Source organism: Kogia breviceps, chromosome 7 (genome assembly GCF_026419965.1).
Source record: "Kogia breviceps isolate mKogBre1 chromosome 7, mKogBre1 haplotype 1, whole genome shotgun sequence".
In the NCBI taxonomy this organism is placed as follows: domain Eukaryota; kingdom Metazoa; phylum Chordata; class Mammalia; order Artiodactyla; family Physeteridae; genus Kogia; species Kogia breviceps.
Genome location: NC_081316.1, coordinates 11,862,952 through 11,884,523, shown reverse-complemented (window position 1 = coordinate 11,884,523; position 21,572 = coordinate 11,862,952). Strand labels below are relative to the sequence as shown.

The following is a 21,572-nucleotide window of genomic DNA, read 5'->3' as shown; positions in this document are numbered from 1 at the left end:
TTGCTGCTAGACTTAGCTATATTTTAATTATTGCCTAAATTTTTACTCTCCAAGTTTGAGGCAGTTTAGAAAGGCATACAGTTTGTTTGTTTTTTAAATTAATTTATTTATTTTATTCATTTTTGGCTGCATTGGGTCTTTGTTGCTGAACGCTGGCTTTCTCTAGTTGCGGCGAGCGGGGCCTACTCTTCGTGTGGTGCGTGGGCTTCTCATTGCGGTGGCCTCTCTTGTTGCGGAGCGTGGGCTCTAGGCGCGCGGGCTTCCGTAGTTGTGGCACGCAGGCTCAGTAGTTGTGGCGCATAGGATTAGTTGCTCCGTGGCATGTGGGATCTTCCAGGACCAGGGCTCGAACCCGTGTCCCCTGCATTGGTTGGCAGGTGGATTCTTAACCACTGCACCACCAGGGAAGTCCAAGACATAGAGTTTTAAGTTATTCAATTAGAGGTTAATTTTGTGGATTATCCATAGAATTTAAGCATAGAATTTAACCACAAATTCTATGGATCCTTCAACACTCAGCCATGTGTCACCTGTTACATTAAGCCTTATTCTGATACACACACCTTCCCCCACACTCCTCCAAAAATGAAGAATTACTCCCTGCTCCATGGTGGCTTTGTGCCCACCCCAGTTATAGCATTTATCACTCTGCATTGTGTTTATACACTCATTTTTCAACCTCTACTAGGATAGGTCCCCAATGGGAGTGACTAGTTCAACTCAGTTCAATTGCATCTCATCACCTAGTATGGAGCTAAGCACCTAATGGATGTCTAGTATTCACTGATTGCAGAATGTTATAGCACTGGGCATTCCTTTATTTATTCACCAATATCATCCAAGACCCTATCACACTCCCTATAAATTATGTGTTTTATACCAGAGGCCGCTAGTGATTTTGGTCAAGGCCGTTATGAAATGTAGAAACAAAATTTTTTCAAAGTTTGGCCATTCACGAACAACCTTCATAATTTATGTTTTATCTAACTTATCAGTATAATTTACTTACTGCTTTTCTTGACTTAAATTCAGCTCACTCACTTTTAAAAAAATAATTTTGGCTGAGTTGGGTCTTCATTGCGGTGCACAGGCTTCTCACTGCAGTGGCTTCTCTTGTTGCGGAGCACGGGCTCTAGGCACGCGGGCTTCAGTAGTTGTGGCGCGTGGGCTCAGTAGTTGTGGTTTCCGGGCTCTAGAGCGCAGGCTCACTGGTTGTGGAGCACAGGCTTAGTTGCTCTGCAGCATGTGGGATCTTTCCAGACCAGGGCTCGAACCCGTGTCCCCTGAGTTGGCAGGCAGATTCCTAACCACTGCGACACCAGGGAAGTCCCTCACTCACTTTTTTTTTAATGTAACAACATTGTACTGCCTATATTTTTTATCTCTCACTTTTAAATAAATACCCCAAAAATGTCTAAATGCTCATGTATGTATCACCGAAAAACTTTCATCTCAAGGACAAGTAGCTCTGAAAACTCTGGAAATATTGTTGAAATGAAGGCCTACAGGTGTATGTGTGTGAGAGAGAGAGAGATTGAGAAAGAGAGAGAGAGAGAGAGAGAGAGAGAGAGAGAGAGAGAGGAGAGAGAGAGAGAGAGGGAGAGAGAGAGAGAGAGTGAGAGAGAGAACTTGGCAGGAGTTTGTCAAAGCAATCTTGAAAGAAAAATGCAAAACAATTCCAGAAGAAACAACCACCAGCCACTTGAAAGTTTAATTGTGTGTGTACTGAGCTGGGACATATTTTAGCGAGTGTCAGTGGGCCACTCAGAGAAGAACAACAAAGCCACTCTTGCTCTGGGGCAGAGGCTGCAAGTTGCTGACCCACACGCTACACATAGGCAGTGGATGGCTTATCAGAGGGTTTGTGTTCAGCAGTTTTGTTACACTGCTCAACACTTCAGAAGGCTATATGACAGAGCAGATGCCATGCTGGAGCTGGAACTCACTTTATTTGGAGTCTAGACCCTTTCCACTGCAGCCAGAGCCACAGTCTTCTCTGAGTGACACCGCAGGCTGTATCTGGCAGTCTACTTTTTAATTCCAGCCACACAGAAAATTCTTAACCTTTCTTCTTTAAGTTCTCCATCTTTGCCTCCCAGTTCCATTTCTCCCTCTCTCCATTTCTTTTGCCTTTTGTTCTCTTCTTTTTTTCCTAGTCCCCTATGATTTTCTATTTGCTGAATTTAATGTGCCTATACCTTACAGGTGCTAAGTAATCATTCATTTTGAAAAGGCTGTAGGGAGAAAAATCTACTGACTCTGAAAGCATGCCCCATAGGGTTAACAGAAATTGGTGACTAACAGAAATTCTTGAAATTGTCTTAAAGCTTGCTAAAAACCCCTCTGCCTGGTGCCTGTCTTCACTGAGCAAGTTCACCTTAATTATTTTGTTGCAAACAGCAAACCCTCCAAGCTTCACATAGCCTAAACAGCAAGATGTTTGCCTAGGAACTTGGAGTCAGCTGTGTGTAGTTCTACTTCTAGCTGGCTAAGACTGGTTGGGACCACTGACCCTAAAACTGGGCCTATGCAGGTGTCTAATGACCTTCTAACATCAGAAGGCCAAAAATTTCACCCTCAGATCATGCTTAACACCACCATTTTGAACACACATCCCACGAAAAAGCACATAACTCAGATATGCCTGCGCAGAACACCAATTACCTCAGCTTTTCCCTACCTCAAATCACCTTTCCCCATGTCTAAGACCACCTTGGTTCTTTTCTTTTTTGTTTTTTTGGCTATGTTGGGTCTTCATTGCTGCACACAGGCTTTCTCTAGTTGCGGCGAGTGGGGCCTACTCTTCGATGTGGAGCAGGGGCTACTCTTCGATGTGGTGCACGGGCTTCTCACTGCAGTGGCTTCTCTTGTTGTGGAGCACGGGCTCTAGGCACACAGGCTTCAGTAGTTGTGGCACGCGGGCTCAGTAGTTGTGGCTCGCGGGCTCTAGAGTTCAGGCTCGGTAGTTGTGGCGCACGGGCTTAGTTGCTCCACGGCCTGTGGGATCTTCCCGGATCAGGGCTCGAACCCGTGTCCCCTGCATTGGCAGGCAGATTCCTAACTACTGCGCTACCAGGGAAGTCTACCTTGGTTCTTTATCCCATAAATATCTCAGGCCCCTGGCCTTCAGGGAGATGGAGCTGACACTGGTTTTCCTGTCTCATCTCCTTTCTTGGCTGTCTTGGGAATAAACGTCTTCTTTGCTGCAAATCTTGGCATCTCAGTGTTTTGACTTGCTGCATGTCAAGCAAACAACCTGGTTCGGTAACAGCTCCTTAGTGACACTAGCTTTTAGTCATCTTCTGATCCTTCTTTTGGAATCAGACTCCATGGAGTTTAGATGAGAAAATGACTGTACCCAGTGAGGCCACGAAGCTATTTCTATGACCAATGCATCATTTCCTCCCAGGATGCTCTCTCCACGTTCCCCACTGGTTCACTGAGTCTGTCCATCTGTTACCAAACCAAACCTTGGGTCCGCTCGCCCACACACAGTAACGCCAATCTACTGACACCAGTGGTGTCGGAAAGGAAAGTGCAACGCTGTGGTGAAGGAAAGTGCAATGCTTATTGTAAGGTGCCATACAAGGAGTCCAGGACAGCTAATGCTCAAGAAGCCAAACTCCCCAATGGGTTTCAGCAAAGCCATTTTAAAGGCAAGGTGAGGAAGGGGAGTCCCAGGGTATGTGATCAGCTCGTGCACAATTCTCTGATTGGTTGATGGTGAGGTAACAAGGCAGTGTCACAGGGGTTAAACATTATCAATCCACGAAGACATAAGGCTATGTGCTCATGGTCATCAAGTAGTTAATTTCTTCCATTTGGTGGTGGTTTTAGCAACTGTAAAAAACTCAGGAAATGTGCATCAGATACTATTATCTAGGTACTTCAGAAAGGAGTTAAAGCAGAGGATATGGGGGAGAGGTCTGCCCTGGGAAGGCCCCCTAGGGTCCTGATCAGGTATACAGCTGACCCCAACATTCAACCTGGTTCTCCCAAATGCAATTGAAAACCACAGTGGACATAGTTGACAGGTACGTGCAGTGTCTCTGTGGGCTGAAGGGGGCCAGTGAACCTTGCTGTTTCTCAGTGAGGCCTTGACCTTTATCCTGACCCACATCTCACCTCTCCAGGAAGAGGAAGCAGAGACATGCTCCAGCAAATGCTGTGTGGCCCCAAAGATCTTTTTTTTTCCTAAGAGAAAAGATCAACAGTGGCGAGGTCTGAATGCCACTACAAAAAAATCGTTTCTTCTATTTGTTCTTGAAGTGTTTTTAGTTCCCAGGTCAAACTTATCTGGGTAACAATCAAATTTTAAAATATCTGAAAAGAATTTGTGTTTGGTAATGCAAAGAGGGTATGGGTCTAACTGGCTGCATTTTCAATTTGCTCACCTGTTTTACTTCCTCGCAGCCTGGTTTCTGTTACAATAGACTCATTTCATCAAGACCCTGCTTGAGTAAAATAGTGTTTGGGAAAGCACTTCCTGAAAGACATGCTTGCCAATCAGGTTCTAATCGTTTTAGGTTTATTCCCTAAACTAAAATCAAGTTAGAACATCAGAGAGCTGTACTCTTTTGTTGACTGTGATCATTCCTTCCAGAACTGCGTTAAGTGACTTGAATATCAGTGTCACTCCATCTGTTTACATTGAGGATGAGCCCTAGAAAAATTCATTTCAAATTTACTATATGTTATACTGGTTAAGGTCACAGGCTCTGGAATGAAACTGTGCCAGCACTTACTGCCCGTATGATCTTGGGAAGATGACTTAACCTCTCAGAACTTCAGTTCTTTATGTGTAAAATGGGGATAATAATGGTACCTATCTCCTGAGACTTTGTGGGATTCAAGTAAGTTAATGTGTACTAAGCACCTAAAACAATATCTGGCTCATACTTCAGGGCTCAGTAAATGATAGCTAGTGTTATTATTATACTTGTTGGTGTGTTGTTAAATGTGCTGTATTCTCTTTTGAAAAGCAGTAAGAAAAGATTCATTTACATCTGAGATTTAACCCCCCAAAAGTGTTAAATTTCTCCTTATGTCTAGAAATTATATGACCTTTGAAGCTCTCAAATGTAATTGTGTTTTATTTTTTTACTTTGGCTACTAGGAAGCTCAGATACCTGTAGGTGTATGTCTAGAACTTATATGACCTTTGAAGCTCTCAAATTTAATTGTATTTTATTTTTTACTTTGGCTACTAGGAAGCTCAGATACCTGTAGGTGACCGCTGCTTTAAACTGCAGAGAAACACATGGTTTACATTTCTTTTTGTTTCTTTGTTTTTGTTTCTATTTTTGGGTGCATTGGGTCTCCGTTGCTGTGTGTGGGCTTTCTCTAGTTGCGGCGAGCGGGGGCTACTCATCATTGCAGTGCGCAGACTTTTCATTGTCGTGGCTTCTAGGCGCACAGGCTTCAGTAGTTGTGGCGCATGGGCTTAGCTGCTCCGCAGTATGCGGGATCCTCCCGGGCCAGGACTCGAACCCATGTCCCCTGCACTGGCAGGCGGACTCCCAACCACTGCACCACCAGGGAAGCCCATGGTTTACATTTCTGCATAGAAATCTTACTACTATATTCTTCCTGAATTTTGCCTTCACCCTGATCTTCTTGACTATGCAGGGTTTTTTTGTTTTGTTTTGTTTATTTTTGGCTGCACTGGGTCTTTGTAGCTGCACGTGGGCTTTCTCTAGTTGAGACAAGCGGGAGCTACTCTTTGTTGGGGTGTGCGGGCTTCTCATTGCGGTGGCTTCTCTTGTTGCACAGCACGGGCTCTAGGCGCCCCGGCTTCAGCAGTTGCAGCATGTCAGCTCAGTAGTTGTGGTGCACTGGCTTAGTTGCTCTGCGGCATGTGGGATCTTCCCGGACCAGGGATCGAACCCGTGTCCCCTGCATCGGCAGGAGGATTCTCAACCACTGTGCCACCAGGGAAGCCCTGACAGTGTGTTTTTAACTTTTGTATTCAATGTATTTCTAAGCCGCTTCACATCTTTTGTATAAGGATATTGGGAATAGAATAAATTAAAAATAATTAGAGAAATAACTTATTAATTTCAACAAATACCATTGTTATCAATAAAATATTGACTCTCCACACTAGCACTATTCAAAATTCTGCATGCTCCTGTACCTCTTAATGTTGCTGCCTGGCCAAGGGTCCCAAGAATTCTTGTCATCAGGTTTTCATACTGTTTTTCCCCTTTTTCCCCTTTCTTGTGTGTAGCACAATCGGATATGAAAGAGGGTGGCTTTTATCATCTATTGCATTTGCAACATCAAGAAAAGAATGGGATTCTTTTCTTTTTCTCTTTAAGGATGGTATCTTGGAAATACCTTTCCCTGCTCTCAATCCTCCTCTGGTCCTCTCCACCATTCTCCACGACAGCCCTGCTCATTGGCTGTTGTTGTTTTGGGACTCTCCTGCAAGGATCACAGGAGCCAATCTCCTGCCATGAGAAGCAGATGACTCTACTGAGATAGGCTGGCACCTGGGACCCTTTACCAGAGTGCTTGCCCCTGGACAAACATCTCCTTGAGCAACAGAACACAAAGAAACTATAAGGGACTAAAAATAACTTCACGCATGCACAGTTGGGGCAATTATGAACAATGGGATACAAAAAGGTCACAAAGCAACTGCCACTTCTGAGGTGCTGGGAGCAACAGCAGGGTATTGTGTATGATCCATGGGCGTGGCACTGCCAAGTGGGTGGGCAGACCACCTAAGCTACACCTCCTGCCCAACCCACAGACCTGCCCCCCCCCCTTGTTACCGCATTTAAGGACCCAAGCAGCTCCTTTCTGGAGCAAGCAAGGGCACCTGTTACTTATTTTCTCTCCCTCCTGCTGCAGCACAAGCCCCAATAAAGACTTGCCTGAAATTCTCGTCTGGCCTCTTATCAATTGCTATGGATTAAAGAGTACAAGGGCCTGGGTCAGTAACACTACTGTTGCAGAGAAGAACAAACCTGACTCCATATGGAATCTATTTCTTTAGCTCTAAACTTTGTGCTCTGTTGCCTGCGCTTAGTCATGCTGGCTCAGCACCTTTGTAAGAGAATGTTACCTATAGCCTGAAATACGCATGATGGCCCACTTTCAACACATCTGCTTTATCAACAGCTGTCATCATCTTATCCATCCATTCAATCATTCTCTTCTTCACTGACATTCCTGTGCTAGTCCTTATTCTAAGCACTATGGTGAGAGAGGAGGCTGGTTTTGTAGGCAATCCAGGGTTTCATCATTGGAATCTAATACAAAGTGGATGAATTAGTGCTGATTAGCATTTCACAGGCGAGACGGCCATGGGGCAGTCATCTCTCCACTTCCTCCTTTTTCCTTTGGAGCTTCCTGTCCTTCAGATCATGTCCCTACTTCTGATTTGAGGAATATTTTTTCTAAGAAGGAATATTTCTGGCTCCCTGGTCAAGTACATTCTTGCCATTGTCTCCTCACTGCATTAGTCACTTCCTGATTCCTTATGCTATAGACCAAGGGGTTCAGCACTGGTGGGGAAAAGTTGTAGACAACAGGCACTGCCTGGCCCTCTTCTGGGGAGTAGCTGTAGCTAGGGCAAAGGTAGATAAGGGTACCACACCCATACTGCGGGAGAACACGAGGTGGGAGGAACAGGTGGAGAAGGCCCGGCGCTTTCCCTGGGCTGAATCCATCCTCACGATGGCGGCCACAGTGCAGCCACAGGAGAGGCAGGTAAGGAGCAGGGGAATGGCCACCGCGGCCGCACTGATGGCACAGAGAGCTGCCTCGTGCCTGTGGGTGTCTGCACAGGCCGGGCGCATAACGGCAGGCGTGTCACAGAAGAAGTGATGGATTTCACTGTGGCCACAGAATGAAAGGTGGCAGATCGGAATGGTCAAAGGCAGCACCAACAGGAATCCCAGACCTAAAGAACCTACAGTCCTCTGCCCACAGAGCTGCCAACTCACGATGAGGTCGTAATGCCATGGATGACAGACTTCCAGGTACCTGCCGTGGGCCATGACAGCAAGAAAGACACAGTCAGATTCCCCAAGAAGGATGGAGAAGAACGTCTGGGCTCCACAGCCAGGGAGAGAGATAAGCATCCTCCCCATGGAAAGGACGCCAGCCAGAGTCAAGGGAGCGATGTTGGCGGAGTAGCCAATCTCCAGCATGGCCAGTGCAAAGAGGAAGAAGTACAGTGGGGTACGGAGGGCGTGTTCTCACCAGACTGTGAGCCCAGTGGTGACGTTGCCAATGAGGCCTCCTGGGTACAACAGCAAGAAGGCCATGAATATGAGGGACACCACTGCCTGGTCTGTTGAGAAGGGGTGGAAGTGGGAATGGACCGCTCCCGCCTGGTTGTGCGCTTGCATTAGCCCTGGTGCCAAGAAGGTCATCATGGGCAAAGTGATCCTCCTGTGACCTTGAGCTTGCCTGTGTTAGACACACAGTTTGCAATCATTGATTCCTTACCTCCATCGCTTCCTTTGGAGTTCAGTTAAGGTGATCCTGCCCCCTGCACTGCTTAATCTACTAGCTGTGTGACCTTGGGGAAGTTATGGACGTCAGCATTCTCCTTTTAAACACGGGAAAGGTGTGACACACACCTCGGCGAGGTGGCGTCTGAGAGTGCTGTGCCCCATGCCGGCCATGCAATAGAACGATTCTCAACAGGGTTTCCTTCCGATTGCATTTTCTCCTTGATCTCCATTCCTCTTTTTTTTTTTTTTTTAAAGCAAACCTTCCTGAACATTCTCATGCCTCTTCATTACTATGATTGTCCAATCACCCCCAGGACACCTTAAAAGTACATATTTGTACAAAGAGCATATGATTCTCATATCAAGCCTAAAAGACTGGCAACACAGGTGTTTCCTTTATCTGTTTTACAAAGGTGGAAACCGGAAGCCCGGATAAGTTAAACAGCTCACACTGTTATCCTCCCCATTCCCAAACTTGCAGTTTTGGTATCGTATTTTTTGTTTTTGTTCTTTTTTCCTTAAACTTTGAACAATCCAATTTTGTTCTGTTTTGTTTTACCAAATACTAACCCTACTCTTGTTTTACCTTCTTTCTCATATCTGCCTTCATTTGCACTATTACGGTGTCCACACTAAATAAGGCTTTCATCCCGTCATGTTTGGTTCACCGTCCACCAACCCAGCTTATCACACTTTTAGATTAACCTCTCTTAAACACTTTTAAAATCATATTACTCTACTCTGACCCTAAACTTAAAAAGCAAAGGAACCTCAAATTTATTAGTCAATTATAGCTCGAAAAAACTGAAGAAAGAATAATAAAGGAATCTCTTATTCTTGTGATATCACATACAATCATCGCAAAATAATTTTATAAGTGAAACTAGCATAACTTACCTGGGGTATAACTTCAGGAAATCCCTCAATGACCAAAATCCACTGTCCCATCTCACCTACCACACCTTTGTTCTAAATCGCCCAGTCCTTATGCACGAGTCTTAAATTGTGTTTTAATTTGCTGCAAGGTAGACCTGCACATGTGCAAAAATACTTTCCTGTGTTTGTGGATTACCTTTTCAATGATATTCAAACAGCCGAAGGTAGCAGCCTACGGAAGGAAGGGTCTTTGCATTGATCTTCCCAGGAGGATTCTCAGGGAGCCTGGGCCATGCCCCAAACACTTTCCTGCTAAAATAGAGGGGCAGGGCCAAAAACGTATGCAAATTAAAACGTTCAACCACCATTGTTTTTTGTTTTTTTTTTACTTTTGGCTGTGTTGGGTCTTCGTTTCTGTCCGAGGGCTTTCTCTAGTTGCGGCGAGCGGGGGCCACTCTTCATCGCGGTGCGCGGGCCTCTCACTATCGCGGCATCTCCTGTTGCGGAGCACAGGCTCCAGACGCGCAGGCTCAGTAGTTGTGGCTCACGGGCCTAGTTGTTCCGCGGCGTGTGGGATCTTCCCAGACCGGGGCTCTAACCTGTGTCCCCTCCATTGGCAGGTGGATTCTTTTTTTTTTTTTTTTTTTTTGCGGTACGCGGGCCTCTCACCGTTGTGGCCTCTCCCGTTGCGGAGCACAGGCTCTGGACGTGCAGGCTCAGCAGCCATGGCTCACGGGCCCAGCCGCTCCGCGGCACGTGGGATCTTCCCACACCAGGGCTCGAACCCGTGTCCCCTGCATCAGCAGGCAGATTCTCAACCACTGCGCCACCAGGGAAGCCCAACCATTGTTTTTTTGGTGTAACAAGTGAACCAAGTTTTACCACTGTGTTTTCTTTTGGTTTAGTTGTTAACAGTGATCCCCAGCGCTGGCAAAGATGTGCACAGAAGAGCATTACCAAGCTCGCTGGTGGAGAGGTGAGAGGTTCAACACTTTAGGAAAATAATAATATTTTTAAATGCTCATGTTTTGTCAAAACATTGACAGTTTTCCAAGGTGAGGAATGCATACCTAAGTATTCATAGTACTTATCCTCTTAATTTGCGTAGATTGGAAATTTGCCAAATAATGAATTAGCATTTGAGTTTGGTTATCACACTTCGGGAGTCTAAAATGAGAAATTAATCTGAAATTAGAATGACAATGACAACAAAAACCTTTATATACAAAAGGTAAAAATCACAGCATAATTTTAATAGGGAATAAAGAAGACAACTTAATACGGAATGCTCGATTCAGTTGATGAAATACTATGCAATTGTTGAAAGCTATATTTAGAAAGACAATGTAATAACATGAAGATATCTGTGATAGACTACTAAACAGAAAATGAGATTTTAAAAAATCAGGATCGCCACACTGTAGAAAGAATGCACTCTGAGTGATGAGCCTGAAAAGTGTTCTTCCTGTTCTATATTTTCTAATATTCTTTAATAAACATCAATACTGGGGCTTCCCTGGTGGCGCAGTGGTTGAGAGCCCGCCTGCCGATGCAGGGGACACGGGTTCGTGCCCCGGTCCGGGAGGATCCCACGTGCCGCGGAGCAGCTGGGCCCGTGAGCCGTGGCCTCTGAGCCTGCGCGTCCGGAGCCTGTGCTCCGCAAAGGGAGAGACCACAGCAGTGAGAGGCCCGCGTACCGAAAAAAAAAAAAAAAAAAAAAAAAGCTAAATAAACATCAATACTCTTATCATTTTAATTAATTGCAAACTTATAACATGCCAAAAGGAGAAACAAGCAGTGCCGTCCTCAAACCGTGGAGTACAAGATTTTGCACATTTTTAAAGCAAAGTAAGCAATTTATACAGAAATTCAGAAAAAAGTTTCTCTAACCACAACCGATCACTACATTTTCGCTAAGAAAACGGTCATTCCATGAATGTGCAGTTCATCCTTCATTCAGGTAACTTATCATCAATGGCCCCTGGAATGGAATTGAAGGAAGTTTGTCTTTCTAGCCAGGCTGCTCTCCCGGAATGCCTACTGCAGAACAATCCCTGTGCATCAGCTGTTCTATGGAAACATCTGAACCAAAGCCATCCTGGCCAGAAGCACCAAGCACTTCAAAGGAAAGTGCTGATTTGGAAGCTTGAAACTGGCTCTTTCACACTTGGTACGTGGTCAACACATTCCTTTCACTCTACCCTGTTCACTCTTGAGTTACGTGTGTATATGCCTGTCTCCCTGGCTACACAATACACTATTAGCATCTTTGAGGGCAGCTTCTCTATTTCATTTGCCTTAACACACATACTCACACATAATTTGCATATAGTAAATGCAACTCAATTTTTTTAAAATAATGAAGCCAACTTGACAAAGCCAAGTATCCTGAGTCCCACCAGAGAAAACTGTAAAACAAAATAAAACTAAAATGCCAGCTAATGGGTATTGAGGGCCTCTTAATGTCCACTGCATTACAAATAATAATGACTGACATTTATTGGGTGTCAGGGACTATTCCAAGCACTTTATGCCAATTAACTCATTTGCTCCTCAAAATAAACTTATGAGGTAGGAGCCATTATTGTCCTTATTTAACAGATGAGAAAAACCAAAGCATAGACTCCAACCCTGGCCAAATGCTGCAGATTGTACACACGTAACCACTACTCCGTGTTGGCTTGCCATGAACATGTCCTCATATTTGTCTCCTTCGCAGGTTTCAGCTTTGTATATATGGACTTGGGGAAGAATAATGATTTGCTATATTCTGTCTATAGGAGACAGTACATCATCTCCTAGTTGGGAATCTTTAAAAAAAAAATTAGACACTTAATATTCCTACTGCTGGGAATTAATTCTAAAGAAGCAAGTCAAAGGGATGAAAAAGGTATTCATATAAAGCTATTTCTAGTAGTATTGTTTCTGTATCTAAAAGAAAGAAGCAGATCACACAACATATAGGGAACAAAAATATCTAACTGTTCTATAGTCATTAAATAATATAGTGTATGAATTCAGTGCATTAAAAGGCCTTCACGGGCCTCCCTGGTGGCACAGTGGTTGAGGGTCCGCCTGCCAATGCAGGGGATGCGGGTTCGTGCCCTGGTCCGGGAAGATCCCACATACCGCGGAGTGGCTGGGCCCGTGAGCCATGGCCGCTGAGCCTGCGCGTCCGGAGCCTGTGCTCCGCAACGGGAGAGGCCACGACAGTGAGAGGCCCGCGTACCGCAAAAAAAAAAAAACCCCAAAAAACAAAAAAAAAACCCCACAACTATATGAGATGAAAGTTATACTAATTAGCTTGATCGTGGTAATCATTTCACAATGTATAACAAAATGTCACATTGTACACCTTAAATACGTACAAATTTTATTTGTCAATTATACCTCAACAAAGCTGAAAAATAAAATATTGAGCATAAGTATCTGTATTGGAAGGAAGGTTGAATAGTCAGTAGCTCTTAACATTCTCTGCACCATATGAATGTTACAGTGTTTTCTCCATAAAGCCCACAATAATCCCTTTAAAGCTAATAAAGTGTTATGTAACATAATGAATACTGCATATGCATTATCCCATTCCATCTCCACAACTTCTCTATGAGAGGGGAACAGTACTATCATTGCCACTTCACAGATGAGGTAACCAAGGCTTAGAAAATATATTTAATGTACCCAAGGGCACATATAGAGTCAGTGGCTGAGTCATGGTTTGCATCCAAGTCTGTCTGAATTAGACCTACTCTTTTTTTTTTTTTTTTTTCTTTTTTTGCGTTACGCGGGCCTCTCACTGTTGTGGCCTCTCCCGTTGCGGAGCACAGGCTCTGGACGCGCAGGCGCAGCGGCCACGGCTCACGGGCCCAGCCGCTCCGTGGCACGTGGGATCTTCCCGGACCGGGGCACGAACCCGTGTCCCCTGCATCGGCAAGCGGACTCTCAACCACTGCGCCACCAGGGAAGCCCTAGATCTACTCTTTTAACTGTTCTTATGTATTACCTCCAACCCCCAAGTTTTGAAAATTTCTATCTGCCTAACTCTATCTTTTAAACAAACAAAAAACAAAGAGTAGTAGTAATAATAATAATACATGTATAGATGTATCCCAAGAAAATGAATGACATATGCTAGGGCTTTTGAAATATTAAAATTACCTTGAAAACTCCATTAATAACCTTGAAGGCCCTTTGAGATATGGAGATCCAAGATATGGTCACCCACTACGTGACCTCTAAAATCCCTTCTAGTTCTATGATTTCATGAAAAACCTTAAAAAAAATTTTTTTTAATAAAAAAAAGCTCTAGATGGTCCCCATTTCTCTAAGAGACACTGAAAGAAAACCATCTCTTCAGGTGCTTTACATGAAATTGAATGAAGCATTATTTATTTGTTTATTTTATTTATTTTTGGCTGCATTGGGTCTTCGTTGCTGCTCACGGGCTTTCTCTAGTTGCGGCGAGTGGGGGCTACTCTTCATTGCGGTGCGCAGACTTCTCATTGCGGTGGCTTCTCTTGTTGGGGAGCATGGCGTCTAGGCGCCCGGGCTTCAGTAGTTGTGGCTCGCGGGCTCAATAGTTGTGGCTCGCAGGCTCTAGAGCTCAGGCTCAGTAATTGTGGCTCACGGGCTTACATGCTTTGCGGCATGTGGGATCTTCCCGTACCAGGGCTTGAACCCGTGTCCCCTGCATTGGCAGGCGGATTCTTAACCACTGTGCCACCAGGGAAGCCCTGAACGGAGCATTAGTTTCATCGATGTCAAGTAAAAATTTTTTTGGCAGCGTTGGGTCTTCGTTGTTGCAGCGAGCAGGGGCTACTCTTCGTTGTGGTGCACAGGCTTCTCATTGCGGTGGCTTCTCTTGTTGCACAGCACGGGCTCTAGGGCACGTGGGCTTCAGTCGTTGTGGCACATGGGCTTAGTTGCTCCGCAGCATATGGGATCTTCCCCAAGCAGGGATCAAACCTGTGTCCCTGCATTGGCAGGCAGATTTTTAACCACTGCACCACCAAGCAAGTCCCAAATGTCCAGTAAATTGAGAGACTACTGTCAGGATTTGAATGGCTCAGTACAGAACACCCAAGCAGGTGGTGGGTGAAAAGTTCTGGTTTTGATATGTTCAATGTGAGATACTTACTAGGATCCAAATCGTGATGTCAGCTAGACAGTGGATGTACTAGTCTGGAGTTCAGGGACAAAGTTAGGCTGCAAATAACATATCTGAGAGTTATCAGCCTGTTTTTGCATTTAAAGAAAAAAACTAAACTGGATTACCTACCAAAAAACTGTAAATAGAAAAGAGGGCCTGGGGCCAAGATCCAGCCTGAGTGGGAGTTAGGGCAAGTATAGAAGCCAGCAAAGTAGACTAAGAAGGAATATCAGAGAGTAAAGTCAAGAGGAATTAATTTCCCAGAAGCAAAGAGAAAAGGGGATATTGCAGAATATGGAAAAGAACAAAAAAAAAAAAACAATGAATAATGCCGTATGTGGAAATTTTCTTTTTTGAATATTATTTCAAGGTAAATCAAGTGAAAATAGTGATTTTTCTTTTTCTCAACTGACCTCATCACTGAATTCATCAACAAGTGACTAAAAAATAATCCTTAGGGAGGCTGTACCAATGGAATAATCCTGATGCAATTTGAACTCTTAGGAACACTGAATTTAATCTTGTTGTTTTATGCTTCCCAAGCAGACCTTCCCAAGTCATCTCAGGGGACCAAGAGTGTCACTTTAGCCAGCTTAGTTACTATGAATGTCATTATTTGATGATAATTTCAAATCCAAATATCAAGGGAACTTCAAAGGTAAGTTCCAGGCTACAGAGATATAAGTATAGCCGCATGTTACCTTATACAAAGAAGCAGCAGGATGGACCAAACTCTCAGTCCCAGAATTGATCAGATAGGAATCAGATCTAGTTTGAGAAGAGCTTTAACATAGTGCCCTGAATCAGTGAGGTACGTGAATCTAGAAGTGGTAAGCATGCCAGCCCACAGATCTTCTGAGGACAGACCACTGGGGTCCTCAGCATTTAGCAAAGGATCCGTGTAAATCTGCAATGGCTTGCAATCCACATGAGTACATTAAAAGGTAAGAATCTCCTTCCAGACTCCAGATTTTAGAAAATTAGGAAACCTCCTAGCTTGCAACCGGGACAAGGCTTGCTGTGGACATTGGCCAAGGAACAGAGCTAAGTATGGAGTGGAGCTTTTCCCAGAAAGAGTAAAAGTTCGGTTTTGACTCAGAACCAGTGTCCTATACAAGACAGTTTAAGGAGAATTCAAGAATGCATACTGTGAAATCCATGTTCTTCAAAATGACTGATGGCAAGAAGGAGGCTCTGTCCAAAATAGACACGGGATCATGTTCTAGAACAGACTGAGTCCGAAACTAACTGGCCTTGAAATATAATGTTAGTACGTTCAAGGTTTCTCCAGTTTAAAAATATATCTGTCATCCCAAATGTCAATAGAAGCTGAAGAATTAGAAAATATCTACTTCTGTTATAAAAGGAATGGCTAGAAGGTTTCTTCTCATTAAGAATCCCCCATATGTTCTGGTACATACAAAATTAAATTTGATTTTCTCCTGTTAAAAAAAAAAAAAGAAACCCCCGTATGCATTAAAAAATAATTCTAATTACATGCAATTTTTCAAAAAGCATTTTTGGAAAAGAGAGATACGCCTGCACTTTCCTAACACATTGTCCTTTTACAACAGCCCTTAGCTGAATTTGACTTGTATTCTTTTTATTACTACATCTCTCATTCAGTTTTGACCTCTTTGTGTATTGACACCCCCTCTCATTCTCTACACTTTTCCCTCTTCTCCTAGAAACTAGAACTATGCCTTACACAGAGGAGGGTCTTAATAAATATTTTTTTAAGATTTATTAAAATAAATATTGGTTAAATGAGTAGTTGGTGAGAGAGGACGAAATGAAGGAGCAAAAAGGAAAGAGAGAGAGATTACAAATCAGGGCACTGAGCACTGACTTTGTAAGGATCTGAGAAAGGCTTGTGGCATGTTACTTTACAGTGAAATAGTTTGTAGATAAAGGACAATTAGCATGAAAGGATTTGTCTCTCTAGGACACCTATCAAGTCAGCCTTACACGCATTGTTCAGTGAGGTACAATTTATTTTTGTGATAGAAGCTTAGACTTGCTTCTGACTGACCTAAGAATTGTGTTATTTTGCCATTTACTAGCTGGGCAAGTTGGTTAAAGCTTTAAGCATGAGTTTCTTCATCTGAAAAAAATACAGACAATAAAGGTACATGTTGCATAGGACTGAAGGACCCCTCAAGTGAAAGGATGCCTGTAAAATGATTAGCATGGTTCACAGTACCCAATAAATGTTACCTATTATTATGCAGTAGGAGAATCATAACTTTTTGTTGAGTGTCTGAATATGTCATTTGATATACTCAAATTATGCTTGTAAAAGTATTATGCTGAAAAGTATTATGTGCGATTGCCTATATGCTACCATTACTGACTTTCAGAAGCAAATTCTATATGACTCAACCTATTAACAGTTAAGGGAATGATCCAGCAACCCCACTCCTGGGCTATAAAAAAAGATACACACACCCCCATGTTCATAGCAGCAGTATTCACAATAGCCAAGACATGGAAACAACCTAAGTGTCCATCAATAGATGAATGGATAAAAAAAGATGTGGTACATATATACAATGGAACACTACTCAGCCATTAAGAAGAAAAAATAGGGCTTCCCTGGTGGCGCAGTGGTTTAGAGTCCGCCTGCCTATGCAGGGGACGCTGGTTCGTGCCCTGGTCCGGGAATATCCCACATGCCGCGGAGCGGCTGGGCCCGTGAGCCATGGCCGCCGAGCCTGCGCGTCCGGAGCCTGTGCTCCGCAACGGGAGAGGCCACAACAGTGAGAGGCCCCCATAACGCAAAAAAAAAAAAAGAAAAAAGAATGCCATTTAAATACCATATGATATCACTTATATGTGGAATCTAAAATATGGCACAAATGAACATATTTATGAAACAGAAACAGACTTGCAGACATAGAGATCAGACTTGTGGTTGCCAAGGGAGATGGGGGGACGGGATGGACTGGGAGTCTGGAATTAGCAGATGCAAACTATTATATATAGAATGGATAAACAACAAGGTCCTACTGTATAGCACAGGGAACTATATCCAATCTCCTGGGATAAACTATAATGGAAAAGAATATTTAAAAGACTATGTGTGGGGGCTTCCCTGGTGGCTCAGTGGTTGAGAGTCCGCCTGCCGATGCAGGGGACGCGGGTTCGTGCCCCGGTCCGGGAAGAGCCCACATGCTGCGGAGCGGCTAGGCCCGTGAAGCCGTCCAGAGCCTATGTGTGACTATATGTGTGTATAACTGAGTCACTTTGCTGTACAGCAGAGATTGGCACAGCATGGTAAATCAACTATACTTCAATTTTTTAAAAAAAGGAAAAAATAAAAATGAAGTAAAATAATTTTTTTTTAAAGTTGTAAAGGGGCACGACTTTAGCTCTTCTTTCCAGATGCTGCTGCCAGAAAATACTCTTAGAGTCTCTTCCAGAAAGTAAAAATATTCTCTTCAGACATACTTTCTTCAGATCTACCGACATATGTAAAATTCGTATTTTATTTTATGAATTAATTTTATGAATATGTATGAATTCATAAATTCACATATAAAATTCATTTATATTGACATATAGAAAATGTTATTCAAAGATGTCTTGTAAAAATAAATATATCCATCTGATGTTGGAATCTTCCAGCTGCTATGAGTAACTTTAGCAGAAACAAATACCTATGCTCCAAGCAGGGCTTTTGTCCCCCGAATGATGGTTGGAACATTATTCTCCCTTCCCTGTTTATCCCACAGTCAAAACTCCCAAATTAAGATTTCATTTTCCTCTTCAGGTGAGTCCAAATTTGTGCTAACAGGTATAACATAAATTTCAATTAGGCCATGTAGATAAACCTAAAGTCAGGACATTTTATATAAACTATCTTTTAACTGTAACAACTAATTTATAAGTAGATGAAACAGTGCTCATCCTTCACTCTACTGAAAGAGGGATTCTGCAATATAAGGTGACACAGGAAGTTAGTAGTGGAACCAGATGTAATACAAAATTTCTCCCAGAAAATGTTAGATAGACCGGCCAGGAATTCTGTCTACTCAGCCATGTAAATCTTTTTCAGTCTCAGGATAGATCAGGAAGGAACCAATGAATCAATATACTTTACTGAACAGTTAATATGTGCCAGACATTCCTGTAGGTTCTTTTATGGACATTGTTTCATTTGCACATCATGACAATTTTGTAAAGTAGTGAGGTGTTATCCTGAGCAAATGGGGTCTTAGAGCAAATGAGCTAGCAAGATCACAAAATTAATAAGTAGCAAAGCTGGGATCCTAAACACATCATTCAATTCCAACATAGCCTACCGTCTACCATCTTGCTAGGAATCATCATCTCCTCCAAATTTGTATGCTCTTTTTAATGAATGCATTCTCCTAAAATCTGGTTGTACAATCAAAGAGACAGTTTACTGACTTAGTTAAAAGATCACCTTTTCACTACCTTATTCCCCTTGTTATTAAATGTTGTCTACAATTTAAATTTAGAGAAAGTGACAAGGGAGGGTGGAAGGTGTTGCAAACAGAAGAAGAATAAGGGAAAATCTGGCTGACAGTCTTGTCCCTATGACTCCATGAAGTAGACGGCATCTCAATCATCTTTGCATCCTCTGCAGTACCTTGTATATTTAAATGATGAATTAAAAAATGACCTACTGGGGCAACCTTGAACAAGTCAGGCAATCTCTTTGGAAGAGACGGATCATATAACCTGGCAGAGCTCCGATTCTGTGGGTATGTGTCATCTTTTATGGCCACTAGTCAACTTGTACGGGGTTTATGTGAAGGACGAAGAACTCATGAAGCTTTGTTCTTGGTCGCATGATTGTAAACAGTCTCAAGAGATGATAAACCATCTTTCCAAAGACTAGTTATCCCCTGGGAGTTTTCGCTAGACATACCTATCTTAGGAAGTGTTGACTACTACTTTAGTTGTGTTCTTTGGAATAGTAAAGGAGGAGGTGTTCCAAGTCAAGATTTTATACTTGGGAAGTTTGGGGAATTCTATTTTCCACTGAGTAATAGCCAATCTAGGGTCTAAATCAGTACGTTTAGATCTTTTCTACTTAGGTAATCTAATTAGCACGAGAGACAATTTACATTCCTAAGGACTTGGTGATCAGCCACCAAGAAATCTCTTGGAAATCTTATGCTTTTATCTCCCAAAATTCATGCAGATCTTTTTTCTATGCATACTATCTCCACGTTTTTATTTTTTTATATCCAAAAATTTTCACATTAAAATTGACTTTTTTAAAAAGCTGTGCTATGTTGATCCTAGGACTTCACTTTGTTCTGGACACAGCTCTGTACCTTCTAGATTCTAGAATATATACATTCTAGTCTAGGAAGCACAACATGGGTCCAGATAACCCCTACTATCCCTCCAGATTTCCATAAAGGATGAAGTAAGCAAAGCACTCAGTTATTTGTTTGTATGATGCCAGACATTTGGTTCAAAATTTTGGCATCATTTAAAACAAATATGTTCCAGACCATCTTTTGAAAAATGTGTCTAGTTGGTTTCTTCTTTGCAATAACAAAAGCACTTCATATAATCTAAAGTTGAGATAGCTTCCAGATAAAACATAACTTACAGCTTTATCTTGTCCCAGTGAAGAGACCACAATGAGTGAGAAACTTTCTTTTTAAATAAATTTATCCATTTATTTATTTTTGGCTGTGTTGGGTCTTCGTTGCTGCGCACAGACTTTGTCTAGTTGTGGCGAGCGGGGGCTACACTTCGTTGCGGTGCGTGGGCTTCTCACTGCGGTGGCTTCTCTTGTTGCAGAGCATGGGCTCTAGGCGCGCGAGCTACAGTAGTCGTGGCTCATGTGCTCTAGAGCGCAGGCTCAGTAGTTGTGGCTCACGTGCTCTAGAGCACAGGCTCAGTAGTTGTGGCTCACGTGCTCTAGAGTGCAGGCTCAGTAGTTGCGGCACATGGGCTTAGTTGCTCCTCAGAATGTGGCATCTTCCTGGACCAAGGCTCGAACCGGTGTCCCCTGCCTTGGCAGGCGGATTCTGAACCACTGCGTCACCAGGGAAGTCCCCATCATTTTTAACCAAACACTTTCCCTCTGCTCCTTATGAGAGAAAGAAGGGAGATTTTCTTTGTTGCATTGGCAAGGGCAGTATTTACTAGATAAACCACAGTCTAAATTATAATTATGCTTCTCTTGTCTGGAAATACTGTAATCAAACATTTTTGGTCTCAGATCTTAGGTGCTCTTTTTCCAATAGACCATCCAGAGTTCCACCTATGGCTGAACTATAACCAATCAAATAACAAAACCACTTAGGAGATATAAAGTATAGGCGGAGGCAGTGTAGTATAAACAAAGATTAAGGACAAAAGCTCTATAGACAAACTTTCAAATCGCAGCTCTCCCATTTCCAACTTATGTGACTTCAAAGCACTTTTTAACTTTTTTTAATCCTGTATGTCTTCATCTGTAGAATGGGTATGATAATAGTACATGCCTACTAAAGTGGTTTAATGGAAGAAGTAAGCTAACCCATTTAAGTACTTTCACTTTGCCTAACACTTAACATGGAATAAATGATAATTTGTCATAAGACAGAGCCCTCGTCCTCCAGGAACTCAGAATATAATTTGGGACAGAACATACAGATACAGTAAAGACAGTACGTTAGCTCTAAAAATCATAAGATTATGAGTAACAGAATTTCAGAGAAAGGAGAGAGAGATTTAAACTGGAGTGGCCTAGAAAGACTTTGCAAAAGAAGAACATAACCTAGAATTTTAAAAGTGGGCAGGATTTGAATCAGACAACAGAGAGAAGACTTCTAGCTAGAAGGAAAATAGAATTATATGAAGCCGAAAGGAGAATGATGGATAAGAAGCCAATGAGTAGACCATACAGTATATAACAGGGATAATTGAGGGCCATAGTGGGATTAGCCTAAAAAAGTCTGATCCAGGAGAGACTGGAATCATCAGCAGAGGAGTGAGAAAGCTGTCATTTAATAAATAGAAAGACATTGAAAAATTTTAAGCAGATGAATAATATGATAATGGAGAGCAGGATGTATTATAGAGAGAAAAGAAGGGAAATGGAAGAT

General features: G+C 42.8%; 1 long non-coding RNA gene across 2 annotated transcripts in view; it reads right to left on the bottom strand.

The window, feature by feature from the left end:
• Positions 1 to 255: 255 nt before the first annotated feature.
• LOC136794465 (uncharacterized) overlaps positions 256 to 21,572 on the bottom strand; it is a 64,553-nt gene continuing 43,236 nt past the window's right edge. The window contains exon 4 of one of the 2 annotated variants that reach the window (XR_010841255.1): positions 256 to 392. This is a non-coding gene — a long non-coding RNA (uncharacterized lncRNA). Of the gene's footprint in view, positions 393 to 20,130; positions 20,573 to 21,572 lie in introns of those variants that run through there. The other variant, XR_010841254.1, reaches the window with a different exon arrangement.